We start from the raw sequence: 24,812 nt of genomic DNA, 5'->3' as shown, positions 1-24,812 counted from the left end.
AGGATACAAAGGCAGCATGCCGCCAGGCTTAAGGGAGCAGCAATGCTTTAAAAGCAGTTAGAAGCAGAATTCTTCCCCCGCCCCTCCCTTTAAAACAAATATGGCTGTATCTTTGGGAGGACGTTCCGATTCTAGTCTTGCTTCTCAGGTGCCAAGGTCAGTGCTAGCCTCTAGACTAGTTCTCACCACATGTGTACGTGTGCATGCAAATGCCATTGATCTCACTGATGATATCTGTGGAAGCCTCCTCAGGAAGATTTTTCTTTTTTTTTTTTTTGCGGTACGCGTGCCTCTCACTGTTGTGGCCTCTCCCATTGCGGAGCACAGGCTCCGGACGCGCAGGCTCAGCGGCCATGGCTCACGGACCCAGCCGCTCCGCGGCACGTGGGATCTTCCCGGACCGGGGCACGAACCCGTGTCCCCTGCATCGGCAGTTGGACTCTCAACCACTGCGCCACCAGGGAAGCCCATCTTCAGTATTTTTGAAGTAAATATAATATTTCAGATGTGCCCTGGCAGTCTCTGCTCGAGATTGAGAAAATACATTTTGCTCTAAAGATTCTATTCTTATTTGATTGGTTCTAAAGTTAGACTTGAACTTGAGACACTTGCAAGTGGGTGTCTGTTTACTGCTGACTAAAGGGTACTATTCTCAGTTCCTGAATCAGGTAATAAACATTACCAAAATGATTTTTTTTTAATATCTTATAGTCAGCAAGAACCGATGCAAATCTGTTTGGCTTTACTCTTAGGAATGTTCTCTTTCTGTTAAAAGGACTAAGATCGTTCCTGGGCTGCCGACTCCATGGAGGAAAAGAGTTCTGGATAAAGAGAAACGTAAGTAATTTTGCTGCATTCGGTTTGCTCAGGATAACTCTGCTTGTAAAGGAAGAACATAGGACTAGAAATCAGGTTTTCTGACTTCCCTTGAATTGATTTCCTTTTTGTGATACAGCACTGCCTCGGATAATCCAGGAGCACACAATCTGTATTTCCCGGGGCTTTTCCAGTCAGTTCCCAATGCCCTTTAGTGAATTTTTGTCTTTTTCACCCACACTTTAGCCCTCTCTTTTGCTTTATCTCCCCTAAGCTGCAGGCCAGTCACTGTTGAGCCGTGTAGGTGCCAGTCAGGGGTGAAGAGTTTAACAATCCCTGGCATTTTTGCTTGGACCAACCCAGTTTTTGACTGTCAGGCAAAAGCAATCATTCTCAACATTCTGCATGGTTCCTGGCAAATGCCACTGTGCTTAGGGAAAGAAATGTGGCTGCTGGGTTCATTGACCTTTTCTCTATCACTGGGGTTCACTGTCCCGTCTTCCCCCTGGAGCCGGATAGGATAAGGACTGACCAGGCCCTCACATTCTGTCTTCCTCCCCTGACCCGTCATCACGACCCCTATTTACACCTCACTGCCAGAGCTCTGTCTGCTGCCCGCTCTTAGCATCTCCCTCTCAAAGCCCTCATGGAACACTCGAGCCACCAGGGCACTTACTGATGAGAAAGGACAGGGACTTGCCAAGGTCACACAGCCAATGAGTGGCAGAACCAGAAAGAAAACCGAGGTCTCCAGATTCCAAGGTTTTCCATCTTCTCGCCTAAGCCTAGTCTACCCAAGGGCCCACTAATTGCCCAGGATACGTGAAAGACTCCAGTCACTTCTTCAAGGAATCACTGCTCTAGGAAATGAGCTAGCTTCCTATATTCCCATTAAATAAAGGCCTTCAGTGAAGCAAACCCATGCATACCCTTGAGTTTTCACAGCTGATTTTACAAAACTGCATCCTTTCATGAAATAGAGTTATTTTCCTAAAAGCAGAGAAAAGGTTCACTAGAAGACACAGGAAACTTTCTAGCCCCGTGAACAGCAATAAACATGTGGTCGGCTTCCTCCTGCCCTTTTCACCCTTCTGCCTTTCACCACCCTCCCCGCGCCAGCGCCCGACTCCCCGCGCCAGTCTCCACCTCCTGGAGCCCTGCACATGGAGACCCCTTTCCCTCTGACGAAACCCCGTCCACTCCAGATTCGCCGTTAGACTGTGTGTTCCAGTTGCATTTCCTTTCCGGAGTGTGGAGCCAGGGAGTCTCCGGCTCAGATGCTCCCGGCAGCCGGAAAGGCGTGCGTCCGGCCACCCATAGAGCTAGGTTTGTGGCCGGAGCAGTCACGGAAGGTGCTGGCCTGGGGCCTCCGTGCAAGATGGGGGCAGCAGGGGGCACGAGGGAGCGGCATGCTTAAGGAATATCCGTTACATAATTCGTTTCGAGGTTGTGTTTATTTCCGTTCTTTTAGCCTGGGGTTTAAGCTGGTTGGCTACTGGTTTTCTTCTGCATTTCTTCCACGAGAAACTGGAACCTTCATGAGGGTAGAGCTGGGGACCGCTTGGCTCACCATCTTGTCCCCAGGGTCGGGCAGATATAAGCGCTCAATACATTTTCAATGGATTCGTGGATGGGTACGTACTTCAGGCGGAAATAGAACACAAAAGAGCCCTCAGGCATGAGAGTAAAGCCATGGATGGTGCCATCTTCTGGGCTGCTCAGGACCCTCTGGGCGCCGCCCTGGGGTCTGCCAGCAGGGCTCTCCCAGCTGGAGAGGAAGGCTTTGCTGGGGACACACTCCTCTCCCCCAAATGCACACACAAAGCCTCAACTGGAATTATTTTATGTATGCCTTTATTTCACTACGGATAAGGAGGCTTACTACAAAACACTGGTGAATTAAAATGGTAACTTACTACCATGAAAATGAGGACCAGGGAAGGGACTGATGAGACGCAGTCTTAACCCGGGAGCTCAAGGCACCATTCTCCACCCCGCAGCTTTCCTCTGTTTCCCGGATGGTTCATCATTGAAGTGATTCATTATTAAGCACCTACTGTGTGCTAAGGGCTGTGGCACACACAGGAATATGTAGGAGGTGGACCCCATCCTCAACGATCTCTCAGGCTGTAACGCTGGGTGGGGCTGGTGGAGTAACCTAAGTGCTGGAGAAGCCCAGGGGAGGTGGGTGTCCCTCGTGAACGGGGGGGCTTCACAGGGGAGATGCATCTGTAAAGAGACCTAAAGAGATGACATGTTAACAGTTGCTCAGGTCCTCGGGTTGCGACTGGTTATAGGTCTGCCTTGGGTTCTTTCAGTGTACCTTGTGTCTAATGACAAGGCATGCGGAATCACTTTCACATTAAACATGTCTATTTCCTCTGTGGCTGCCTCCCACCACCCTTTTACCCAAAGCAGGAAGCTGGGAGGGGGGCGTGGATCTTAAGCCATTGACCCCTGCACATTCTCTTCCATCCAGTGCTTGTCTGGTGCTGTCCAATGGGAGCTGGCCCTGGGCACTGGGGCATCCTCTCCCTAGTGGGAGAGAGAGAGACTTACAAGGGTAGGACCCAGCAGCTGCAGCTACAAAGTATAGCCCAGGAGCTTGTCCCTGCCTGGAGAGGAAGGCTTTTATGAGACGTGAATGTGTATAGGGACAGCCCTCGTGGCAGTTCTGAGAGCTCCAAATGTCATGCTATCATCTAGATAGTGTCAAACCACACTTATCACAATAACATTGTTGGCAATTTTCATCCTACAGATTCTACCACTAGTGCCATGAACATCCCATGAATCCTTATTATATGGCATGTTAAGCTGGTTTTCTTCCAGCTATTAATGGGTAGGATTTCTATAGGGGATTAGGGGGTGGGATATGGAGATATGAAAGGAAGGACGGAAAGAAAAAGTGAGACACTTTCGAAAGACCAAACAATAGCCCAGTTTGAAAAAGAACATCGGGCCTGTGTTACAAGGGCTGTGATAGATCAGGGTAGAAGAACTAGGCTTGGTCGGACAGTGATTTCTAATGATTTCTAACCAATCAGAAGTTGGATACAGTATTCTTGTATGCCTGACTTTACAAAATTGTTAGTCTTGTCTAAATTAATTATATGCCACATATTTATATCTATTTTTAATTTAGAATAATTAAAATTAGTTCTCTTTTGAGAGTTTCTTGAGATTTCCTAAGAAAACTGGACTTTTAAAAAAGATTTAGGGTCCCTGCCATCAGACCTTGCTGGTTTGAATACACTCAATGTTCTAGGTGTCTATAAACAGTCTTTTGTTTTACTCTCTGCTCTTTTATCTTTCCCTTAAAAGCCTGACTTAACCCAGTCAATTGTTTGTGTCTCCTGATACAGGGAGATGTTATGAACATGTTTAACTACCTCATCACCTTCTGTTATGAAAGCCTGCCCGGTCCCCATTTGCTTCCTGCATTTGGAGAATTTTGTTGTCCTTTTCTTGCCCTACATTCCTGAGCTCGCCTCTGCACAGTGATACTGTCTACTTTTGTTTTGTTTTATTTTTTAAATAAGGATCCACTTTGGGATCTGATCAGATCATGCTTTTTATGTTTTTTCCATTTTTCCTTCAAGTTTCCATGGAAGTTCCTTCCTAAGGAACAGGTACTTAATTATCAATTTAGAAATGTCTTTTTCTGTGCTGTTTTCCTTACTCATTGACTATTGATTCTCATCTTTTTTTTTTTTTTTTGCGGTACGCGGGCCTCTCACTGTTGTGGCCTCTCCCGTTGCGGAGCACAGGCTCCGGACGCACAGGCTCAGCGGCCATGGCTCACGGGCCCAGCCACTCCGTGGCATGTGGGATCTTCCCGGACCGGGGCACAAACCTGTGTCCCCTGCATCGGCAGGCAGACTCTCAACCACTGTGCCACCAGGGAAGCCCCTCTCATCATTTTTTTCTTCCTGAAGTTAAAAGCAAGGGAAAACTTCATTTTCCATTATTATTTGCTCTCCTGGGATTTTCACATGGACAAGTCTCATAATTGGTCGTGTTTGGTTTCTTAGCTCCGCCTTAATGGACTTACCTTATGGAATCTTATTCTTCCTGAAGGTCAGCTTCTGTCAGGAGGAGCATCAGACACTAAAAACAAGAGCAGATATAGCCTGAGCACTTCCCTGGAGCTGACACTCCTTATTCAATTCTTTATCACGCAACCAAAGACATATACCTGAATAAGGGCTGAAAAGTTTACAGGACACTTTCACATACCTCGTTTTATTTAACCTCTCGCAAGAAACATGAGCAGCTGCTCTGTGGCCTGCGATGTTACCCGGGAGTCCCGGACTAACCCTGAGGGCAATCCAAGACTCCTCCAGAGGCTGTGTGAGGGCTGAGGGTATAACTCTTCCTTAGGTTGAGCACAGAAATTCTCCTGTTTTAGTTTCAAGGTACAGATTTCCATTCAAGTCTCCTCAAGGAGAAAAGAAAAAAGAAAAGTGTGTGTGTGAGGGGAGTGGTGGGTAGGGAAGCAGGATATGAGAAGTGTTCTCCTAAATTGAAACTGAAACTGACCTTTTGAAAAATGAACTATTTTCCCTGCTTCTCAAGAGCTGCGAAATCTTACTCATGGTGGCTCTGCTTCTCAGCATGTCAGCTCTGTTCTCTACTTTACCAGTATCTTCCTGCTGACTTCAGCTTTCATCTGGTCCCCCATGGTCAGCCCAGGCCTGAGCCTACCTCCTAGCACAGGGCCTTTCAGCTCTGCTTACTGACTCAGTGTCTGTCTCCCAGGCCACGTTATTTTATTTTATTTTATTTTAATTAATTTATTTATTTCTGGCTGCATTGGGGCTTCGTTGCTGCGCACGGGCTTTCTCTAGTTGCGGTGAGCAGGGACTACTCTTCATTGCAGTGTGCGAGCTTCTCACTGCAGTAGCTTCTCATTGTGGAGCACAGGCTCTAGGTGCCTGGGCTTCAGTAGTTGTGGCACGCAGGTTCAGTAGTTGTGGTGCTCGGGCTCTAGAGCACAGGCTAGTAGTTGTGGCACACGGGCTTAGTTGCTCCGCAGCATGTGGGATCTTCCCGGACCAGGACTCGAACCCATGTCCCCTGCATTGGCGGGTGGATTCTTATCCACTGTGCCACCAGGGAAGTGCCCCAGACTATGTTCTTGAGAGATTTGATTGGCTGAGCTCATTCATTCAAGCCGACCACACCAGTTGGATGTTGTCCAGTGGCCCACCGAAGTTCTGCCCTTGGGACAGAAATTCAACTTCAATCCGTTTAATTATGTGGTTTTTTTGTTTTGTTTTGTTTTTGCGTGGGGGTGGGGATGAGGGGACTATTTAGAATAGAAAAGCCAGGGAGGGGGAAGGGTAAGATGGGACGAAGTGAGAGAGTGGCATGGATTTACATATACTACCAAATGTAACATAGATAGCTAGTGGGAAGCAGCCCATAGCACAGGGCGATCAGCTCGGGGCTTTGTGACCACCTAGAGGGGTGGGATAGGGAGGGTGGGAGGGAGACGCAAGAGGGAGGAGATATGGGGATATATGTATATGTGTAGCTGATTCACTTTGTTATAAAGCAGAAACTAACACACCGTTGTAATGCAATTATACTCCAATAAGATGTTAAAAAGAAAAAAAAGAAAAGAAAAGCCTACTGGCAAAAAAGATTCCCTTAGAAGGAGATGTGAGTTGGTGAGAGATAGCTAGCAACTCTAGTTCAGTGCTCCCAAAGTAATATCTTCCTCACCGTGTTTAGGCAATATTTATTACCATGGAAGGAAACATGGTGGGACATTCATCTAATAAATATTCTAGGGACTTCTGTGTGCACAGGACTGTGCTAGGCATGGGACAGATATTTCAAAGTTAGGGGTTAAGGGGAAGACAGAGACAACTTCCTGATGACTTAGACTTCCCTTCTCACCCACATAGAGGGAAAAAAAACTGGGTACACAATAGCCAATAGTAAGAACATCGGTAACATAAACTTTTATGGGTTTTGGGGGCCTCTACTTATCATTTACATTTTTCTGTAGGAAAATGCTGAGTTCTCATGGCTTGCATCAAAGAAGAAAAACATGCTTCTTTTTTATTTTATTTTTAATTTATATTTTATTGAAGTATAGTCCATTTATAATGTTGTATTAGTTTCAGGTGCACAGCACAGTGATTCAGTTTATATATATATATATAAAGCCATGTATATATGGCTTCTCATACACTAAAAGTTTATCAATTATTGATGGAGCACAATCCACTTGTGATCTTTGGGGTGGAGTCAAGGTGGTTCTTGATCTACTGTTAATTAAATAAATGGTCAGTGCTCAGTGGAGGGGTGATGAGAGTCTCAGAGAGCCCCGTGCCACAAGAGCAACACGATGGACTGAGCTTGGTGTGTAAAAACACATGAGCAAAAACTGTGGGCTTTTGAGAACATTTATAAATAGATAAAATATTGCCTTATTTCTCTGAATAGTACCTCTGTATGTAAACATATTTTTACGTTTACCAACTCATGTTTGTTTTGAACCTTATGACCATCCTGAGAGATAAGTGCCATTAACCCCATCTTACAAAGGAGGAAACTGTGGAAATTGACTTGTCAATCCATGAATGGGTTAGAGTCTAGCACCGCCCTCCCCCTGGCACCACGGCATCTCCCATATTCTCCCATGCCTCTACTCACCCGCTGTTCCACCTCATGGAAATCATATAAAAGTTAAGCAATTTTAGCCCTGATCTATATTAAATTTATACTGATTTTTTTCCTGGCAGGTAATTAGTATAAACTTTACTTTCACAGAAAAGCAGAATGTTTTCAATAGACAGTGATAAAAAGTTATTGAAATATTCCCATTGTATTGCTTTTAGTCTAATAGTGGAAGATTAATAATCAACCTGAACTTATTTTAAGTGATTATTAAATAACTTACCTTAAATTTTTTTTAAGCTTCTTCCAATCTCTTTATTTATTCCTTATATTTCTGCTCTTTAGGAGTCAGTATATTACAGCAAAAAGAAAATGGGACCTAGATATCTCCACCTGGTCTGTTCACTCCTTGTGTCCCTGGGGCACTGGTCAAATGGTCATACCTCAGTTTCTCTGGACTTAAAATGCTTCAGAAAAAGCTCTTGTCAAGATCAGATGCCAAATTAGACCGAAAACCTTGAGAGCATAGCATCAGGATTTTTAATGCTCGTTATCACTCATCTGTACCTCTAGTGGAGCAAAGGGGCTCCATAAGGACGAAAGTTTCTCCTGAATTCTTGTTATGAGACTGGATGATACAAGAGTTAAGAATCATTTCCTGATAAAATGGCCCGGATCACACACTAGGTGCAATCATCCTTTCAACCACCCTATTAGATGCTTAGTAATTTCCCCACATGACTTTTGAATAAATTCAGTTTCTGAGTCTCAAAGAAAAACGCATTGGTAAGAATGGGAGCTGGGATGTGCACCCAGATCTTCCCCAGGGCCTGGGCTCCCTGAGTGACCAGTTTGTTCTTTCTTACTTGAGTGAAGTTAAGTAAACTTTCCAGTCGATAATTTCTCAGTGTGACATGTGTTAAAGAGAGGGATTTCATTGCGGGAACACTTTCAACCATTCATTTCCTTTCTGAATTCTTTTATTCCACTGGGAACAGAAAATCTCTTCCCTGCCGATCAGTTAAATCCATGTAATAGATTTCAGTAAGCATGATTCAAAGGGTTTTTAATTAAGAAACTATTGCAATGTATTTTATTTTTAAAGATGGAACTGTGATCTGCCGCCAGCAAAACTGAATGATGAAAGAATGCCACGGAGGCAGACACACACATTCATTTAAAGTTGGCAGTTTGGGTTTAAGGGAGAACAGTTTGTCCTTTAAAAACCCAGTGCTGCTAGGTTATAGCCAATGTTCCGGGGAGGGAGGAGGGGGACGCAAAAGTAAGAGCTATCTTCCTGTGGCTTTTTGCCCCATGTAAAAGTGAAAAAATATCGAATGCGGCAAATCAGGAAAGGACCTTATGTCAAAGACCCCTGAGCATCCTGCTGGGAATTATGTGTCTTGCAGGTTTTCTGTAGCTGTATTTCAGGTCCAGTGAGCTTCCTAAACAAGCTCCCAATTTCTCAGGCAACTTTTCCACAAAATCTAGCTAGCCTGTGGTCAGGGAAGTCAGAATGATTTTACTATTAGCACCAGGAAGACTGAATAAAAAGGTAAATCTGCTAAAAACAAAAACAAAGAAAAAATAAAACTAAGAACATAGCACAGCCAAGTTAAATATAACTTTGCTTTTCTTCCTTTTTTAAACATTTTACATTCTTTTCTATCATTACAGCATTTAATATTGATTCTGCACTCCTTCTGGAATATTGCTTCACTCTTGTAGCAACACTGATCTTCCCTGCGTCTCCTGTGCCCCTCTGATTGCTTCTCCTCTGTCTTAGCTGGGTTCTTTCCTTCCTTCTGCTCTATATCTATGGATATAGATTGCAAGTTATAATGCGCTTTATATTTTAGGTAATAATTATATCTAACCACTCATTGAGTGCCTGCTATGTTCCAGACATTGTGCTGTGTACTTTACGTGCATTATCTGTTTTTGTTTTTTTGTTTTTGTTTTGTTTTATGGGCCATGCTGTGCAGCATGTGGGATCTTAGTTCCCTGACCGGGGATCGAACCCACACCTCTCATATTGGAAGCACGGAGTCTTAACCACTAGACCTCTGGGAAGTCCCTTTTTTCTTTTGTTTTGTTTTGCATTATCTGTTTTAACCTCACTGCATGCAGTCCTGCAAGGCAGATGTTCACATCCCCAACTTATTGGCGAGGCAGCTGACATTCAGAGATGACAAGAAATTTGCCCAAGGTAAACACACCTAGAAAGTTGTGGAGCTTCAGAGCGATGACCCTCTGGCTGTTAACCTCCTGTCCTTCCCTTGTGCCGTGCTTGCCCTGGCCCTGGGCCGTGGTCAGGTAGGCGGGACTGACTCTGCCTTCACCTAGGCTCTGTGCATGTGGCTAGGGGCAAGGTGGGGGATATGAACAGAGAAGAAATAACTGGACAGGCGAAAAAAAATAAGAGGTAATATCTAAGGTCTATTACTTTAGTTTAAGATGGAAGAAAACTTGATGTGTTTATACGCTAAAGTGAAAGCACCAACAGAGCAGAAGGGTAAGTACTGATGATAATAACAGCTGACACTTATTAAACATAGCCGTGTGCCAGGGACCATGCTAAGCACTTTAGCAGGATTACATCACTAATCTTTCACAACACGCTTATAAAGTAGGTACTATTATTATTGTATTTTACAGATGAGAAATGTGAGGCTTTGTCCAAGATCACCCAATGAGGGTGATTTAAATAAAGGGGATCTGAGCTGCGATGTTCAGGAATGCAGAGATAGCTGCCTTTCCTGGTATGCAAGCCAAGCTTCTGTTTAAGGAGCACCCAGTAAGTACCAAGACTTTATTTACATTACTGTGACACTTAATGATATCCCTCAGGGTAGGTAGATAAATACCTCGGACCCAATCCCATATTAAAGTGAGAAAGCTGAGCCTCTGTGGCTACAGACTTGTTCAAAGTCTTCATTTTTTCTTTTTAAACACCCTGTAAAGAATGATGATAAATGTGGAGCTCTACATCCTCAAATCATAATCAGCATTTGTTTCCAACACTTCTCATCTAAGGAAGTGGAATGAGAATTCCTAGCTCAGGAAATGATGTTCTCGGAGCAATAGTTTAGGACTGTTTGGCGGCACCACCCTCCTAAAGAGGTTTGACTCAACTGTTGGGATTGAGATGATGCTGGCAATCGGGATCTTTGCTTTTGACAGTGGAATTCTTTTCTTTTTTTAATTTCTTGTAGTGAGGTATGGTTGATTTACACTGTTGTGTTCATTTCTACTGTACAGCAAAGTGATTCAGCTTTATATATATACATTCTTTTTCATCTTCTTCTCCATTATGGTTTGTCACAGGACATTGAATATAGGTCCCTGTGCTATACAGTAGGACCTTGTTGTTTATCCATCCTATATATACCAGTTTGCATCTGCTAATCCCAAACTCCCAGTCCTTTCTTCCCCCAACTGCCTCTCCCTTGGCAACCACAAGTCTGTTCTCTATGTCTGTGAGCCTGTTTCTGTTTTGTAGATAGGTTCACTTGTGTCATATTTTAGATTCCACATACAAGTGATATCGTATGGTATTTGTCTTTCTCTGACTGACTTCACTTAGTTTGATAATCTCCAGGTCCATCCACATTGCTGCAAATGGTGTTATTTCACTCTTTTTTATGGCTGAGTAGTATTCCATTGTATATATGTACCACATCTTTTTTATCCATTCATCTGACAATGGAATTCATAATCTTACTTTTAATGATATAGGTATGGTACTGTTTGGTACAACACTCATTTCACTGAATAAGGCAACTAATTTTATTTCTTTTCCAAAAATTGCAATGCACAGTATACTTTGGTTTAATCATAAAAAGTTTCTGAAAATAATCAATCAGTAGTAAATAACCGAAAAAAAGGTTGAAGGAGTATAAGAAATGTAATATAAACTTTTGATGAATGAGAGGCTTAGAGAGAGAAAAAAGATCCCAAATAAAGACGGTCTGTATGCTATTAATTCTATATTTAATTGACCAGCAACTAGTATCTGAAATGTTTATGTTGGTTCCCATTTTCCAAAGCACAATCCCATACTCACCTCATTTGTCCTTCACAACAATATATGTCAGTTAGAATCCTTTTATCTACATGTAACAGGAAACTTGGCCTAAATAGATGGAGGTTGTTTTTCTCATTTAACGAGAGGCTGGGACGTGGCATTCTGAAACTGGTGTGGGGCCCAACAGTGTCATCAAGGACACATGTTCCTTCTACCTCCCACTTCACCATTCTGATAAGAATGCTGGCCTCTCACCCTCATAATGTGACAGTTGTTCCAGGCATCACATTGGTGTTGAAGTCTGGAAGAAGGAGTAAGGAAAGGAGCAGGTACCAGGAACATCTTTGCTTTTATTAGAAAAACAAAAACTTTCCCAAAGGACCTTTCATTGGCCAGAACTGTGTCACTCAGCCATCCTTGCTGCAAAGGAGAGTGGAAAAGCAACTATTTAGCTTTTCCAGGTCATCTATAGTGAAGGTGAGCAAGAGTGAAGCATTTTGGCAAGGAAATCTGGTTAGCCAACCAACAGTGTGGACCACATAGGATTCTTTACAGATGGGAAAGCTAGTGTGCATGCTGATCACTCAGTCACAAAGAGGCGGAGCGGGGGCACAAACTAAGGTGCCCTGATTCCAGCACCCATGTAGTTTCCACTGTGCTATTCAGCCTCTCTAAATTCCTCTCAGGAAGAAGACAGTACTTAAAAGTGTAGAGCAATGGGGATATATACGAAACAGATCAACTTTAAACCAGTAGCTTTATATCAGTATATCATATGATACCTTTATAATTGTTGTTTAATAAACATTATTATTCCATTTTTCTAAATGTGTATAACAACTAAGTTTTAAAGGTATTGATTGAAGCATTGTTTATAACAGCAAAACACTGCAGGGAAAGCCTTAATTTTCAACAATAGAGAATGGGTTGAAAAAAGCATATACCATAAAGTAGAACAGTCAGAAATAAAGTTTCAGAAGAATATTAGTATTTACAATATTTTATTAAATGAAATAAATAAATTATAAAACTGTATATACAATGTGAACCTAAGTTTATAAACCTATTTTTATATATAAAAGCTAGACATATATAGCAAAATGTTCATAGTGATTATATTTAGGTGATGAGATTACATGATACTGTGGTTTTCATCTTCGTATTTTTTTGCAATATAATTTAATTTTTAAAAGTCAAGCTATTGAGTGTGAATCACTATGTTGTACACCTGAAACTTATATAATATAGTAAATCAACTATACCTCAATTTTAAAAAGACTTTAGACTTAAAAAAAAGTCAGGCTGTTGAAGTATAATTTACATACGATAAAATTTACTCTTTTATGTGTGAGTTTTGACAAATATATTGTTATGTATCCAACACTACAATCAAAATATAGAATATTTCCTTTGCTCCCCAAAAGTCCCCTTGTGCCCTTTTGTGGTTAATCCCTTTTTCCTTTTCATTGGCTGTTGGCAACCACTGATCTGATTTTTGTCCCTATAGATTTGCCTTTTCAAGAATGTCATAAAAGTGAAAATATGTGACACACAGCCTTTTGTTTTTGGCTTATATCGATTGGCATGAATGCTTTTGAGATCATTCATGTTGCTTCATGTATCAGAAGTTCATTCCTTTTTACTACTGAGTAGTATTCCACAGTACAGATGTACCATTATATGTTTATCCTTTTACCACTTGATAGACACTTGGGTTGTTTTCAATTCTGGACTAATAGTAATGTATTAATTTACTAGAGCTGCCATAACAAAAGTACCACTAACTGGGTGGCTTAAACAACAGAAGTGTATTGTCTAACAGTGTAAGAATGACAAGAGAGAAAGAAATCTACCAACTCAAGGAAATGAAAGGAAGCTTGAGTCTGTTTCCTGAGAAGCCTTCCAAGAAACTGAAACTGTCTTTCACCTTGCACAGATCTGAGGGTTGAACTGATACCACCTGAATGGTCCAGAAACCCCCAAGGTGAGAAATAATATAAAAAATAGATCCCTGATAATACTCTTGGAATGCTTGGCAGAAATAATGTGAAACCGGAAAGCAACTTCTATGGGGTTCCCACAGGAAAAAATATCCCTACTAAAGATAATTTACCAGTAGAAATGTATCAAACAAGGCAGACCCCATTAGACCCACCACAGGTGCCTGCCTAGGTTGTGTGTTGCACACAGCAGGGGCACATGCACGGTGATGAGAACAAAGCTCCTGGAGTTATGTGTTGGGGTAGCCCTGGAAGCCATCTACCACCAGCAAGAACCAGCAGGCACTGCAACAGGGGTAGGAAAGTCCAAGAACTTCAGTTGTTGAACTTCAACTTCAACAACATACGTCTTAACTAAAAATATGTCTTAAAAAAACAGGTATTGTAAAAATAATTAAAGGCTTGAAAGAAAGACTTGAAATCCTAAGAAAATAGCAAGGTACTATTTTTTCAAAGAAGAGGCAGATTTGAAAAATAAATATAACTTCTAAAAATGACAAATATGGTTGAACTAAAACCTGAAATATATAGGTTAAACAGCAATTAGATATAGATGGAGAGAAAACTGATGAGCTGGAAAGCAAATTGGAAGATATTCCAAGACGGCACTGCAGAGAAATAAAGAGATAGAAAATAGGACAGAAATTAAGGGGCTTGGGAAGAGATGACATGTTCTTTGAAGATGTGGCTTCTTAGGAATTTTTTCTTGATAGAGAAGAGATTATTACAAGACAATAAGTTCTTTAGTTTTCTCCATTTGGGGAACTAAGAAAAGAAAACACAGAGAAAAAGTCTTAAGAAAAAATCTGGACTTTAGGAATATCAGGATGCAACCCCAAGAAAGAGTCTTTTATTAGAGGATTAGAATTAATAGCAAGGTGATTAAATGAAGAATATAGTTGCTGTGAAGGCAGATGTAATTAGGACAGGCAGAAGCTATGTTTAGGCATTTGATTTCCAAACTCTAAATGGAAGAAGTTTAAAAAAATCTTTATGGGAGAAATAATAGTTAAATGGTGATATTTCATGCTTGGGTTTAATGTGAGAAGAGAGCCTAACTTGTACCTTGGTGAATAGATTTCTTTGTCTTACTCCAAATATTTATTTATATTAAGCAAAATAGTTGTGGGGAAAGTGGGAAAGTTATGCTCATATTTGTACTTTTTGTTGTTAAGTCACCCTGATTACTTCAATCACATCTGGAGCAAGTTTACAATTGGGGACCACTGCCAAATACAAGGATCCAATATTTCCTTGGAAATGTCAACTATAATCACAAGCAGAACGCCAAGAAGGAAATCATCAATCTCTTTAGAGCTGACTTGTATTTTCAATTATTACAGTACAAGTATCTGATCACCATTTCCTTCAAGAAATAATATAAACTACTGATGAATGGACAAAGGCAGGAGATACTGAGGACTAGATAGAGGATGAAGGTCTTTAGTAAGAAACAACCTGTTTACAAACATAGGACAGTGCTGCTTTTGGAAGTCATCAAGCAACAATGGCCTTCAACCTGGCTTTCTTGGAAACTAAGGAAGGAAGAAATCATTCCAAATTTTAAAAGTAGATTGGTAAAAATTTTAGCGACATGTTTCTGGAAAAGCTATTTTCTCTTCCCCTAAACTCCCCTCTTAAGTAGGGCATACTGTTCAGAATTCAAAACCTGCTGGCCAAGTTTCTAGGATAAACAAGACTTTGTGGCTCTAAAATGAGCCCTAACTTGAAAGCTGATTTAATTTGGAAACAGGGATGAAGGGAGAGGAAGAGGAGTTCTTAAATGAAAAGGAATATGGAATTTAAAAATAAGTAATGCTTGGATTTCGTTCCGGGCACCAATATTTCTCCAGGCAATTTTGGGCATGTATTATAAAATCGAAGCCAATTTGGCTAAGCCCAGAGCTGGCTGTACACCTGAAGGAATCTCAAATGTGAAAGCCATCAAGAAGTGGGACTCGGGGGCTTCCCTGGTGGCGCAGTAGTTGAGAGTCCGCCTGCTGATGCAGGGGACGCAGGTTTGTGCCCCGGTCTGGGAAGATCCCACATGCCGCGGAGCAGCTGGGCCTGCGAGCCATGGCCGCTGAGCCTGTGCGTCCAGAGCCTGTGCTCCGCAACGGGAGAGGCCACAACAGTGAGAGGCCAGCGTACCGCAAAAAAAAAAAAAAAAAGAAGTGGGACTCGGACTATGGGTATAGAGATGAATTTTAGAAGAGAATATAAGCTTTTCGGGAAAGCAGGATAATATAAACTTTGGGGGAAATGAAGCTTTTTAGGAAAGCCAGGGGAAAACTGACACTATTTAAGATACAGAATAAGAAAAACGTTCCACAGAATAAGTTAGATCGACGAATATGAGCTTAAGTACCAGAAATGAGGGACTTCCCTGGCAGTCCAGTGGTTGGGACTTCACCTTCCAGTGCAGGGAGTACAGGTTTGATCCCTGCTCAGGGAGCTAAGATCCCACATGCCTTGCGGCCCAAAAATCAAAACATGAAACAGAAGAATATTGTAACAAATTCAATAAAGACTTTAAAACTGGTCCACATAAAAAAAAAATCTTTAAAAAAATACCAGAAATGAAAGAAAACGATTGGCTTTTTTGGTTCTTGTTATTGTTGGCTGATATTGTTGTTGTTCTTTGCCTGAAACAGAGGGTTTTAAAATTTTTCTTTTAATCCTGCCTTTACAATGATGAAAAGGCACTTTGATTAAAGAGAAGATGAGAAATAAGTGTTTCATCTTAAAGGATAGTAAACAGGTTCAGTTTAGTGCTTGTCAGCAAGATGGAAGGGTAAACAGAAAAAGTTACAAAACAATGACATTTTTCCAGTTTTTTTTTTTAAATAAAAGAAGCCATTGTTCATTGAGCTAGTAACATTTTTTAACTAACAAAATTATATTTTTTTATAATGCTAAAGACCTACTTTTTTTGCTCTTCAGTTTATGGAGATATAAAGAATTTTGACTTGTTTTAAATGCTTTGAAATGTAGTTCTGATGATTGCAGCAAGGTGGAAAAATTGATGATGTTTTAAAAATTGTATAATTTGATGTAAAAGAGTCCATGGTAACCTAAGATTTTCTTAATGGTGCATTGTTTCCAAACCCTATAAAAAATTAGTTTATCTTAGAGCTTACCAACCTCAGCACTCTTGACATTTTGAGCCAGATAATTCTTTGATATGGGGGGCTGTTTTGTGTATTCCAGAATATTTAGCAGCACCCCTGGCCTCACCCAGCTAGACTCCAATAGCATCCCCCACCCCAAATTATGACAACCAAAAACGTCTCCAGATATTGACAAATGTCCTTGGGTGGGAGGAGTGTATAAAATCACCTCCAGTTTTGAACCACTGGTTTGTTTTAATAGTGTTAAGATAATCCACTTAAGATTCACCTTCTAATTACAGTAAAAATAATGTAGGCTTATTTTCTTAGTTGATATCCTCAACAAAATAGTGGGTTTTGGGGGAGGTTGTTTTTTAATTAATTTTAGAATTTTATTTATTTTTTTATACAGCAGGTTCTTATTAGTTATCCATTTTACACATATTAGTTTATATATCTCAATCCCAATCTCCCAATTCATCACACCACCACCCCCTTGCCACCACTTTCCCCCTTGGTGCCCATATGATTGTTCTCTACATCTGTGTCTCTATTTCTCCCTTGAAAACTGGTTCATCTGTATCATTTTATTAGGTTCCACACATATGTGTTACTATATGATATTTGTTTTTCTCTTTCTGATTTACCTCACTCTGTATGAAAGTCTCTAGATCTATCCATGTCTCTACAAATGACCCAATTTCGTTCCTTTTATGGCTGAGTAATATTCCATTGTATACATGTACCACATCTTCTTTATCCATTCGTCTGTCGATGGGCATTTAGGTTGCTTCCATGACCTGGCTATTCTAAATAGTGCTCCAATGAACGTTGGGGTGCATGTGTCTTTTTGAATTATGGTTTTCTCTGGGTATATGCCCAGTAGTGGGATTGCTGGGTCGTATGGTAGTTCTATTTTTAGTTTTTTAAGGAGCCTCCATACTGTTCTCCATAGTGACTGTATCAATTTACATTCCCACCAACAGTGTAAGACGGTTCCCTTTTCTCCACACCCACTCCAGCATTTGTTGTTTGTAGATTTTCTGATGATGCCCATTCTAACCACTGTGAGGTGACACCTCACTGTAGTTCTGATTTGTATTTCTCTAATAATTAGTGATGTTGAACAGCTTTTCATGTGCTTCTTGTCCATCTGTATGTCTTCTTTGGAGAAATGTCTATTTAGGTCTTCTGCCCATTTTTGGATTGGGCTGTTTATTTTCTTAATATTGAGCTGCATGAGCTGTTTATATATTTTGGAGATTAATCCTTTGTCCATTGATTCATTTGCAAATATTTTCTCCCATTCTGAGGGTTGTCTTTTCGTCTTGTTTATGGTTTCCTTTGCTATGCAAAAGCTTTGAAGTTTCATTAGGTTCTATTTGTTTATTTTTGATTTTATTTCCATTTCTCTAGGAGGTGGATCAAAAAAGATCTTGCTGTGACTTATGTCAAAGAGTGTTCTTCCTATGTTTTCGTCTAAGAGTTTTATAGTGTCTGGTCTTACATTTAGGTCTCTAATCAATTTTGAGTTTATTTTTGTGTATGGTGTTAGGGAGTGTCCTAATTTCATTCTTTTACATATAGCTGTCCAGTTTTCCCAGCACCACTTACTGAAGAGACTGTCTTTTCTCCACTGTATATCCCTGCCTCCTTTGTCATAGATTAGTTGACCATAGGTGCATGGGTTTATCTCTGGGCTTTCTATCTTGTTCCATTGATCATATTTCTGTTTTTGTGCCAGTACCATATTGTCTTGATTACTGTAGCTTTGTAGTGTAGTCTGAAGTCAGGGAGTCTGATTCCTCCAGCTCCGTTTTTTTCCCTCAAGACTGTTTTGGCTATTCGGGATCTTTTGTGTCTCCATACAAATTTTAAGATTTTTTTTTCTAGTTCTGTAAAAAATGCCATTGGTAATTTGATAGGGATTGCATTGAATCTGTAGATTGCTTTGGGTAGTAGAGTCATTTCCACAGTATTGATTCTTCCAATCCAAGAACATGGTATATCTCTCCATCTGTTGGTATCATCTTTAATTTCTTTCATCAGTGTCTTATAGTTTTCTGCATAGAGGTCTTTTGTCTCCCTAGGTAGGTTTATTCCTAGGTATTTTATTCTTTTTGTTGCAATGGTAAATGAGAGTGTTTCCTTAATTTCTCTTTCAGATTTTTCATCATTAGTGTATAGGAATGCAAGAGATTTCTGTGCATTAATTTTGTATCCTGCAACTTTACCAAATTCGTTGATTAGCTCTAGTAGTTTTCTGGTGGCATCCTTAGGATTCTCTGTGTATAGTATCATGACATCTGCAAACAGTGACAGTTTTACTTCGTCTTTTCCAATTTGTATTCCGTTTATTTCTTTTTCTTCTCTGATTGCCATGGCTAGGACTTCCAAAACTATGTTGAATAATAGTGGTGAGAGTGGACATCCTTGTCTTTTCCTGATCTTAGAGGAAGTGCTTTCAGTTTTTCTCCATTGAGAATGATGTTTGCTGTGGGTTTGTCATATATGGCCTTTATTATGTTGAGGTATGTTCCCTCTATGCCCACTTTCTGGAGAGTTTTTATCATAAATGGGTGTTGAATTTTGTCAGAAGCTTTTCTGAATCTATTGAGATGATCATATGGTTTTTCTTCTTCAGTTTGTTAATATGGTGTATCACATTGATTGGTTTGCATATGCTGAAGAATCCTTGCATCCCTGGAATAAATCCCACTTGATCATGGTGTATGATCCTTTTCATATGTTGTTGGATTGTGTTTGCTAGTATTTTGTTGAGGATTTTTGCATCTGTATTCATCAGTGATATTGGTCTGTAATTTTCTTTTTTTGTAGTGTCTTTATCTGGTTTTGGTATCAGCGTGATGGTGGCCTCATAGAATGAGTTTGTGAGTGTTCCTTCCTCCGCAATTTTTTGGAAGACTTTGAGAAGGATGGGTGTTAGCTCTTCTCTAAATGTTGGATAGAATTCACCTGTGAAGCCATCTGGTCCTGGACTTTTGTTTGTTGGAAGATTTTTTAATCACAGTTTCAATTTCATTACTTGTGATTGGTCTGTTCATATTTTCTATTTCTTCCTGGTTCAGTCTTGGAAGGTTATACCTTTCTAAGAATTTGTCCATTTCTTCCAGGTTGTCCATTTTATTGGCATAGAGTTGCTTGTAGTAGTCTCTTAGGATGCTTTGTATTTCTGCGGTGCCTGTTGTAACTTCTCCTTTTTCATTTCTAATTTTATTGATTTGAGTCCTCTCCGTCTTTTTTTTGATGAGTCTGGTAATTGGTTTAGCAATTTTGTTTGTCTTCTGAAGAACCAACTTTTTGTTTTATTGATATTGTTATTGTTTTCTTTGTTTCTATTTCATTTTTTTCTGCTCTGAACTTTATGATTTCTTTCCTTCTGCTAACTTTGGGTTTTGTTTGTTCTTCTTTCTCTAGTTTCTTAGGTGTAAGGTTAGATTGTTTATTTGAGATTTTTCTTGTTTCTTGAGGTAGGCTTGTATAGCTATAAACTTCCCTCTTAGAACTGCTTTTGTTGCATCCTATAGGTTTTGGATCGTCGTGTTTTCAATGTCATTTACCTCTAGATATTTTTTGATTTCCTCTTTGATTTCTTCAGTGATCTCTTGGTTATTTAGTAACGTATTGTTTAGCCTCCATGTGTTTGTATTTTTTATGTTTTTTTCCCTGTAATTCATCTGTAATCTCATAGCGTTGTGGTCAGAAAAGATGCTTGATATGATTTCAATTTTCTTAAATTTACTGAGGCTTGATTTGTGACCCAAGATGTGATCTATCCTGGAGAATGTTCCGTGCATGCTTCAGAAGAAAGTGTAATCTGCTGTTTTTGGAAGGAATGTCCTATAAATATCAATTAAATCTATCTGGTCTATTGTGTCATTTAAAGCTTCTCTTTCCTTATTTATTTTCATTTTGGATGATCTGTCCATTGGTGTAAGTGAGGTGTTAAAGTCCCCCACTATTACTGTGTTACTGTCAGTTTCCTCTTTTATAGCTGTTAGCAGTTGCCTTATGTATTGAGGTGCTCCTATGTTGAGTGCATATATAATTGTTATATCTTCTTTTGGATTGATCCCTTGATCATTATGTAGTATCCTTCCTTGTCTCTTGTAACATTCTTTATTTTAAAGTCTACTTTTATCTGATATGAGTATTGCTACTCCAGCTTTCTTTTGATTTCCATTTGCATGGAATATCTTTTTCCATCCCCTCACTTTCAGTCTGCATGTGTCCCTAGGTTTGAAGTGGGTCTCTTGTAGACAGCATATATATGGGTCTTGTTTTTGTATCCATTCAGCAAGCCTGTGTCTTTTGGCTGGAGCATTTAATCCATACACTTTTAAGGTAATTATCGATATGTATGTTCCTATGACTATTTTCTTAATTGTTATGGGTTTGTTTTTGTAGGTCCTTTTCTTCTCTTGTGTTTCCCACTTAGAGAAATTCCTTTAGCATTTGTTGTAGAGCTGGTTTAGTGTTGCTGAATTCTCTTAGCTTTTGCTTGTCTGTAAAGCTTTTGACTTCTCTGTTGAATCTGAATGTGATCCTTGCCGAGTAGAGTAATCTTGGTTGTAGGTTCTTCCCTTTGTTCACTTTAAGTATATCATGCCACTCCCTTCTGGCTTGTAGAGTTTCTGCTTAGAAATCAGCTGTTAACCTTACGGGAGTTTGCTTGTATGTTGTCATTTTTCCCTTGCTGCTTTCAATAATTTTTCTTTGTCTTTAATTTTTGCCAATTTGATTACTATGTGTCTTGGTGTGTTTCTCCTTGGGTTTATCCTGTATGGGACTCTCTGCACTTCCTGGACTTGGGTGGCTATTTCCTTTCCCATGTTAGGGAAGTTTTCGACTATAATCTCTTCAAATATTTTCTCGGGTCCTTTCTCTCTCTCTTCTCCTTCTGGGACCCCTATAATGTGAATGTTGTTGCATTTAATGTTGTCCCAGAGGTCTCTTAGGCTGTCTTAATTTCTTTTCATTCCTTTTCTTTATTCTGTTCCATGGCAGTGAATTCCACAATTCTGTCTTCCAGGTCACTTATCTGTTCTCCTGCCCTAATTATTCTATTGTTTCCTTTTAGTGTATTTTTCATTTCAGTTATTGTATTGTTCATCTCTGTTTGTTTGTTCTTTAATTCTTCTAGGTGTTTGTTCTTTAATTCTTCTGGATCTTTGTTAAACATTTCTTGCATCTTCTCTATCTTTGCCTCCATTCTTTTTCCGAGGTCCTGGATTATCTTCACTATTATTATTATTCTGAATTCTTTTTCTGGGAGGTTTCATATCTCAACTTCATTTAGTTGTTTTTCTGTGGTTTTATCTTGTTCCATCATCTGGTACATAGCCCTCTGCCTTTTCATCTTGTCTATCTTTCTGTGAATGTGGTTTTTGTTCCACAGGCTGCAGGATTATAGTTCTTCTTGCTTCTGCTGTCTGCCCTCTGCAACAACAGAGTGTTTGTGACAAAGTGACTAATGTTGAGATGATGCATATAAAGCACCTAGACTGTGCCTGGCATTGCTTGAGTGTTTCAAATAGTGATGATAATGATGGCTCTGGAGATGACAGAGAGAAGGGAGGGGAGGAGGCAGAAGGAGGGAGAAAAGGGAGAGTGAGAGGATGATGGAGACAGAGCATATGCTGTACTTTCCATGCTCGGAAATGTGTGACTCTCATGTGGCACTGGGTCAGAGCCTGTGACCAGGAAGAAGATAGTGAAAAGTAGGGTAGTCAGGTGGGGATAAAAGGTTGCGTTTTTCATCAAAATATTGGTGTTCCTTTTTACAATGATCTCTAAGGATCAATTCCTTTACACACAGGGCATTTTCTGGTCCCAAGTAATACTGACTTGGCTTTGGGGTGGCGGTGGGAATCAGACAAGTCAGATTTATTTCCAGGACCGCTTGAGGGAAAGTAGATGTTATTGGTCACTGAGTCAGTAACGCTTTAAACTTCCTCCTAGTGTATTTAGATCTATTGATGTCCACACCCATTTTGTAAATAGATTCAAAAAACATTTATTGGATGTAAGACACTCAATAAATGCTAATTGCATGCATTTTCATTAACTTTACTGCCGTGAAGAATCTTCTGACACAAACGTTGTCCTGTGGATTTAAAGCCAGGATAAGAGATTGAGAAAATGTAAGCAAGTTAAGTGAGTTAAGCTAGTTAAGTGAGTAGGTGATTCTGGGATTAGCCTCACATGTGAGCACAGGCCTCCCTCGTCACAGGCCCACAGCTCTTTCTGCCACCCCACAGCTGCTCTTCATGACTGTGTGCTTAAAACTCAGCACAGGCAGCCACACAACTCCTGAGAGCCGGCAGATAGCAAAATTTCTCCTCACACCTCTCTGGTCTCTCTCTTTTCCTCTATCCCTCCTCTTCAGGCCCTGACGCCTCTAGGTAAAATCCTGCTGCTCACTTGTCCTGCTCGAGGGAGACAGAGGTCAAGAGTAGCTGTGGAGTTCCACTTGGGGTCACCGCTGCACTGAGGTACAGCCCTTCAGAGAGTTCTAATCGAGGTGGCTCCACCTTGCCTTTGCACCAATCACCGAGAGGAAAAGGGACCCTCCGGCTGTCAGTAGGACCTTGCTCTCTGGCCAGGCTGATATCAGCCGCTGCGTAGATGTGAGTACAACTGTATTGATTTGAAATTGTTGACATATTTCCTTCTCTTTGGTAAATAGCTGTTGCCCTGAGCCCTTGAGGGTCCTGCCCCGGTCCTGGGCTCAGTCCTCCCTAATATTTTAAAATATTTTGAATATTACCTTGATGAGTCTAGTGCTTTTAATGCTTTTAGCTAATGACTGAGTTCTGTTAAAAAAAAATTTTCGGGGGCTTGCCTGGTGGCGTAGTGGTTGAGAGTCCGCCTGCCGATGCAGGGGACGTGGGTTCGTGCCCCGGTCCGGGAGGATCCCACATGCCGTAGAGAGGCTGGGCCCGTGAGCCATGGCCGCTGAGCCTGCGTGTCCGGAGCCTGTGCTCCGCAACGGGAGAGGCCGCAACAGTGAGAGGCCCGCGTACCGCAAAAAAAAAAAAAAAAAAAGAAGAATCTAGGATCAGGGCTTCCCCAGTGGCGCAGTGGTTGAGAGTCCGCCTGCCGATGCAGGGGACGCGGGTTCGTGCACCGGTCCGGGAAGATCCCACATGCCGCGGAGCGGCTGGGCCCGTGAGCCACGACCGCTGAGCCTGCGCGTCCGGAGCCTGTGCTCCGCAACGGGAGAGGCCACAACAGTGAGAGGCCCGCGCACCACAAAAAAAAAAAAAAAAAAATTTTGTTGAGTTTACAGGTGGAAGTCAAGGTGGGTAGAGTATTAAGAGGACAAATTTGCCAATCCCATGGGATAAATAGCTAGTTTCTAATGGGCATTGATTTCCAAGGAGCAGGGTAGAAATATGGCAGTAAGTTCCCTGCACCTTGGCATGGGTGATAATCATCACCACTCCTCATCCTTGTTCCAAAGGGAAAGGCAAGTGGAGAAACGAGAAAGGGGAAAGTGCTGGGCACAGAGTAGCATTGAACACATATTTGTGAGTGAACAAATAATTGAATACAAGACTGCATGACAAGTAGAAGTACCATCTCAGGATACTTGTTTTTATGAGGGTTAAACAAGATAGTGCAACAAATGTGAAGCACTTGCTCTATGTCAGGTTTGGGCTAAAATACAAAGTTGGGTCCAAACAAAGACTATTAATTAAGAGGAGAAAGTAAGGTTGAGAAATGAGAAAGTGTATGCAGCAAGGAATTGATGGGCCAGAGAAAGGTCTGGTATTTTAGAGGATATGAAAGATAATGAGCAGAGAATAAAATCAGCAACAGGGTTCAGGCATTAAAAAAAAAAAATTCACATGATGCTGGTATTAGCAGAACATCCCAGCTCTATGAGATAATTCTCTCACTATACTCCATCTTACTAAACTTACACTACTGAGCTCAACTTGGGCCCCATAGTTAGGATAGGCATTGAGAACGTGTAAATGCTCCAAGGGAGAGTGGCCAATGAGCTGGGTCAGCTCGATGTGCATGTGACAAGTATGCTTCCACCTCTTGGCTATTGTGAATAATGCTGCTATGAATGTGGGTGTACACAGACCAGTTCAAGTTCCTGCTTTCAATTCTTTTGGGTACATTCCAAGAAGTAGAATTGCTAGATCATATGCTAATTCTGTTTTTAATTTTTTGAGGAAATGTCATAATATT

General features: G+C 40.8%; 1 long non-coding RNA gene across 1 annotated transcript in view; it reads left to right on the top strand.

The window, feature by feature from the left end:
- Positions 1-13,303: 13,303 nt before the first annotated feature.
- Positions 13,304-24,812, top strand: part of LOC117201280 (uncharacterized) — a 28,635-nt gene continuing 17,126 nt past the window's right edge. The window contains exons 1-2 of the long non-coding RNA XR_007479818.1: positions 13,304-13,460; positions 22,996-23,236. This is a non-coding gene — a long non-coding RNA (uncharacterized LOC117201280). The remainder of the gene's footprint in view (positions 13,461-22,995; positions 23,237-24,812) is intronic.

Source organism: Orcinus orca, chromosome 1, assembly GCF_937001465.1.
Source record: "Orcinus orca chromosome 1, mOrcOrc1.1, whole genome shotgun sequence".
In the NCBI taxonomy this organism is placed as follows: Eukaryota; Metazoa; Chordata; class Mammalia; order Artiodactyla; family Delphinidae; genus Orcinus; species Orcinus orca.
Note: the sequence above shows the minus strand (reverse complement) of the source record. Positions and strands in the feature narration are given on the sequence as shown.